We start from the raw sequence: 6,314 nt of genomic DNA on the forward strand, positions 1-6,314 counted from the left end.
AAAAGTGGCCAAACGAATGTCCTGTACAGCAGCAACATGACCTCTCAACTCCTGTACTCAATGCTCTGACCAATAAAGGAAAGCATACCAAACGCCTTCTTCACTATCCTAGCTACCTGCGATTTCACTTTCAAGGAGCTATGAACCTGGACTCCAAGGTCTCTTTGTTCAACAACATTCCGGAGGACTTTACCATTAAGTGTATAATTCTGGATCAGTGGTGCTGGAAGAGCACAGCAATTCAGGCAGCATCCGAGGACAGGCAAAATCGACGTTTCGGGCAAAAGCCCTTCATAAGTGTATAAGTCCAGCTAAGATTTGCTTTCCCAAAACACAGCACCTCACATTTATCTGAATTAAATTCCATCTGCCACTCCTCAGCCCATTGCCCCATCTGATCAAGATCCTGTTGTAATCTGAGGTAACTTTCTTTGCTGTCCACTACACCTCCAATTTTGGAGTCATCTGCCCTTACAAACTATACCACCTATGTTCACGTCCAAATCATTCATATAAATGATGAAAAGTAGTGGAGCCACCACCACCCTCTGTCTTCTACCTTTGAGCCAGTTCTGTATCCAAATGGCTGGTTCACCCTGTATTCCATGAGATCTAACCTTGCTAACCAGTCTCCCATTGGAAACCTTGCCGAATGCCTCACTGAACTCCATATAGATCATGTCCACCGCTCTGCCCTCATTAACCTTCTTTGTTACTTTTTCAAAAAACTTAATTAGGTTCTTGAGACATGATTTTCCACGCATAAAACCATGTTGACTATCCCTAATCAGTCCTTGCCTTTCCAAATATGTGTAAATCCTGTCTCTCAGGATTCCCTCCAACAACTTGCCCACAACCAATGTCAGGCTCACCTGTCAATAGTTCTTACCACCCTTCTTAAACAGTGGTACCACGTTTGCCAACCTCCAATCTTTCAGCACCTCACCTGTGACTATCGATGATACAAATATCTCAGCAAGAGGCCCAGCAACGACTTCCCGAGCTTCCCACAGAGTTCTCGGGTACACTAAATCAGGTCTTTGGGGTTTATCCACTTTTATGCGTTTCAAGACATCCAGCACCTCCTCCTCTGTAATATGGACATTTTTCAAGATGTCACCATCTATTTCCCTACATTGTATATCTTCCATGTCCTTCTCCACAGTAAACACTGATGCAAAATACTCGTTTAGTATCTCCCCCATCTCCTGCGGCTCCATACAAAGGCCGCCTTGCTGATCTTTGAGGGGCCCTAATCTCTCCCTAGTTACCCTTTTGTCCTTAATGTATTTGTAAAAACCCTTTGGATTCTCCTTAGCCCTATTTGCCAAAGCTATCTCATGTCCCTGTTTTTGCCATCCTGATCTCCCTCTTAAGTATACTCCGACTGTCTTTATATTCTTCTAAGGATTCACTTGATCTATCCTGTCTAAAACTGGCATATGCTTCCTTCTTTTTCTTAACCAAACCCTCAATTTCTTTAGTCATCCAGCATTCCCTATACCTACCAGCCTTTCCTTCCACCCGAACAGAAATATGCTGTCTCTGGTCTCTCGTTATCTCTTTTCTGAAGGGTTCCCTTTTTCTATCTGTCCCTTTACCTGAGAACATCTGCACCCTATCAGCTTTCGAAAGTTCTCGACTAATACATCGAAGTTGGCCTTCCTCCAATTTAGAACTTCAACTTTTAGATCTGGTCTATCCTTTTCCATCACTGTTTTAAAACGGATAGAATTATGGTCGCTGGCCCCAAAGTGCTTCACCATTGACACCTCAATCACCTGAGCCTTATTTCCCAAGAGTATGTCAAGTTTCTCTAGTCGGTTCATCCACATACTGAATCAGAAATTTTCTTGTAAACACTTAACAAATTCCTCTCCATCTAAACCCTTAACACTATGGCAGTCCCAGTCGATGTTTGGAAAGTTAAAATCCCCTACCATAACGACCCTATTACTCTTACAGAAAACTGAGATTTCCTTACAAATGTTTTTCTCAACTTCCCGCTGACTATTAGGGGGTCTATAATACTATCCCAATTTGAAGTCAGAAAGTTGCACCAATGCTGTAATAATGATGGATCACAAACCCCTGCTTGATCTACTTAAAGAGGAGAAGGCAGTGTTGCCCATAACATCAGGCCAAATTCAGTGGTGAGCACTAATACTAAGTGCATATAATTACAAGTTGAAACACCATCTGGGAGGCCAAGCAGCAAATGTGGATGAATTGAGCCACCTCCTACTGGCACATGCACCCCTGGTAGTTCCACCACTGGAAGAGTCCATAATAGTTTTAATTTTTCTGGATACACTTGCAGTCACCGCTGACATTATCAGTCTTTGGATGCAGAAAGTTCCGGTCCTGGCAAAACTGAAACAGCTGGTGGTAATGGGGGACACCAAAGGGCTGTCATAACCAGAATTGAAACCTTTTTGGATGCGGAAAGACTCGATCACATAGAGGACGGCGTATTATTATGGGGGGCAACAGTGATTGTCCTGAGCAAAGGTCACTGCCACATACTGTCCGAACTCCACCAGGGTCATCGGGGGTCTCCAAAAATGAAGATGTTGGCAAGAAGTTATGCCTAGTGACTCGGAATGAATGCAAACATAGCTGCGTTGGTGTGGCAGTGCCCAGAGTGCCAACACGGACAAACATTCTTGGCAGCAGCACCCCCATATTCATGGGAATGACCGGGTAAACCCTGGACCCGGTTACACTCTGACTATGCAGGTCCTTTCACGGGCTCAAAGTTCCTAGTCAATGTGGACGGCCACAAAACAGTGGCTCGATGTGGATAGAGTTCACTCATCAAACATGGGGATGACTATAGAAAACTGCCCACATCTTTTGCAAGACACAGACCCCCGAAAGTATTGTCACAGATAACAGGCCAATGTTTACCAGTGGGGAATTTGAGTATTTCCTAAGGTTGAATGGGTATTCAACATAAAAGGACAGTTCCATACCACCCATCATCCAATGATCTGGCAGAAAGAGCAGTCCAAACTTTGAAGGCAAGCTTAAAGAAACAATCTACAGCTTCATTAGATACCAAACTACGCAAGCTTCTTTTTGAATGTAGGACCATCCCTCATGCGACCCTCGGTGTTGAAATGCCCATCAGTCATGATTAAATGGCGGAGTGGACTTGATGGGCTGAATGATTAGATTAGTGTGGCAACAGGCCCTTTGGCCCAACACATCCACACCGGCCTTCCGAAGAGCAACCCACACAGACCCATTCCCCTATATTTACCCCCTTCACCTGACACAATGGGCAATTTAGGGTGGCCAATTCACCTGACCTGCATATCTTTGGACTGTGGGAGGAAACTGGAGAACCGGAGGAAACCCACGCAGACATGGGGAGAATGTGCAAACTCCACACAGACAGTTGACTGAGACAGGAATTGAACCCGGGTCTCTGGCGCTGTGAGGCAGCAGTGCTAACTACTGTGCCACCGTGCTGCCCACTAATGGCCTTACTTCCACTCCTATTTCTCATGGTCTTATGGACTACAGGGATAGCTCCAGCAAAGTTGCTAACAGGGAGAAGACTCTGCATCAGGTTAAATCTGATCTACCCGTATCGGGGTGGGGGAGGGTGAAACGGCATCAGGAACGCCAATGCTAGACATAATACTCCACTAAGCGAGAGAGATAGTTTACTTCAGGTGAAGGAAGTTGGTGCAGGAACCACAGGAATGGCCCTGCATGGGTAAGAGGCATGGTCTACGCAAGGTCAGGTCCAGTGTCATAAAGTTCAGGTAAGTGTGATGGTCCTGAACAAGCACGTGGACCGTATGAAAGCTGCAAACTTGCAAATACTGCAGGAGCAAAATGTGCCCGGCTCCTCAACAGCCTTTCCCACTGATCCGGAACCCATGGTTTCTTCCTCTCCATCGAGTGTTGAAGATACCTCATAGTCAGAGATGGACATGTTGGATGTCGCCACCAGATGCCTTTGATGCCTGAAGAGGAGAATGAATTTCTTCCTGGATGCTCTGGGCACAAGAGGCGAGCTACAGTGCATTACATACCAACTGTATCTGAGGCAGGATTAGGGGAACCTGACCCCAGGAGGAGCTACAAAAAAAAATGAACTGGACTCTGACCCTGGACTCAGAGGGGAAGGGATGTAATGATTGCAATGAGATCAGCCAGGTGGTCTTCATAGAATATGAGGCGAAGGTGAGGACTGCAGATGCTCGAGATCAGAGTCTAGATTAGAACGGTGCTGGAAAAGCACAGCAGGTCAGGCAGCATCCGAGGAGCAGGAAAATCGACATTTCTGATTAAGGGCTTTTGACCAAAACATTGATTTTCCTGCTCCTTCATAGAATATGAGTTCCCTGATTTGGGCTATTAACTTGGTTCAATCAGAGAGCCCTGGCTGACAGTTATAACCAGAAGTGTCGGAGGTTCTGTTTACTCTGAGAGCTGGCTCTGAGGGAGCTGGATCAGTGTCAAAGACTCTGCATATGTAAATAAAGTGTGGCTTGGTGATGGGATACTACACTCTATAGAGCTATTTCAAAAACATGTAGCTATTTTTCCTTAGACAGGTAAAGCGAACACTGCCCCACACTCTGAAACAGAGAAGATGATGATGAAGTGGTGAAGTCACTGGACTATCAGTCCAAAGACCTGGATTGTTTGTTAAGTCTCTCATCTTTTAGAATGACCATGTTGGTTTCAGTTCTGAAACTAGTTCCGTTTCAGACAGACAGACAGTCACCCAAGGCTGGAATTGAACCTGGGACCCTGGTGCTGTGAGGCTGCAGTGTTAACCACTGAGCCACTGGTAAGGGATGAAGGGCTTTTGCCCGAAACGTCGATTTTGCCTGTCCTCGGATGCTGCCTGAATTGCTGTGCTCTTCCAGCACCACTGATCCAGAATCTGGTTTCCAGCATCTGCAGTCATTGTTTTTACCTATCAGTCCAAAGGACAAGCTAACACTCTGGGGAATATGGATTCAAATCACACCATGGCAGCTGACAGAATTTAAATTCAGTTCATGAAATCTGGTATTGGCAGTTAGTCTTAGTGATGGTGAGCTGAGCATGAAATTAACATTGATTGTTGTAAAGACTTGGCTGTTCCTTAGGGAAGGAAACTATCTGGCCTACATGTGACTCCAGGCTCAGAAATGTGACTGATTCTGAACTGCCCTCAGCAAACCACCCTGTTCAAGGGCAGTTAGAGAAAGGCAAAAAAAATGATGATGCCCACATCCATGGAAAATAATTGGGGTAAAACATATAATTCCTGCAGAAAACAGGAATGATTAAATACATGACGAGCAAGAAAAGAAATACAAAGAGGCATTCCAGTGAGGGTTAATGGTTTTCTTTTCTCTGCCTATGAATACTGTAATCTGTTTTGGTTTAGCTGTGAACCCGACATGTTTTCCTCTATAAAACGACAGGATGTTTCCATCCTGAGATACTGTGTAACCAAGTGACCATTTTTATTTGTATGCTTGTTTGCAAGTGTGATGAATGAGTGAATGAAGATTTGTTGAGGTGTTATTCCGTTGCATTTCATCCAGGCTGCACACAGCATTTTGTCTTGATTTCCCACAGATGGAAGAGGCAGAGCGAGACAGACGACAGACTGTATCTCACTGCATTGGCAAGCCGACAAGCCAGGGAAGATGATGCTGGTGAAACACCAGGGGGCAGTACTCACACCATATTGCCAAGCCCTGGAGAGAGCATCTTAAAAGTTTATCGTAATGAATGCCACTGGGGTCTCTGGAATTGAAGATTAACTGCCGGGACGTCGTTCTGCACAAAGAAATCTGAATTTGTAAATGTAAAATTCTTGGACAAACAAAAACAGAGAAACAATCTTGGAATATTTTTGTTGGTTCACTATTAAAACGAAGAGACATAATAAGCTTTTTTTTGGGTGTACAGTCAACAATTAGTAACACAAAATGTGTTTGCTTTCTAATAGGCTGTGGCAAGGCAGGAACTTGTGTGTATGGTGAGGAGGGATAACCAATGGCAAACTGCAGGTAATGTAAAGACACGTCCAGAAATATGCCTCACCAAAGTGTCCACAGCCACATTTGGCACCAGGCTAAGCCTGGAAGTAATCCAGCCAGGGTTCTCACCTGATTGCTCTGTAACCACAAGGTATGAATGCATGAGCAAAGACTTTGCCTATTTACCCTATCCATGCCCCTCATAATTTTGTAAACCTCTATAAGGTTACCCCTCAGCCTCCGTTGCTCTAGGGAAAACAGCCCCAGCCTGTTCAGCATCTCCCGATAGCTCAGATCCTCCAACCCTGGCAA

The sequence above is a fragment of the Chiloscyllium plagiosum genome, chromosome 7 (genome assembly GCF_004010195.1).
Source record: "Chiloscyllium plagiosum isolate BGI_BamShark_2017 chromosome 7, ASM401019v2, whole genome shotgun sequence".
NCBI classification, from domain to species: Eukaryota; Metazoa; Chordata; class Chondrichthyes; order Orectolobiformes; family Hemiscylliidae; genus Chiloscyllium; species Chiloscyllium plagiosum.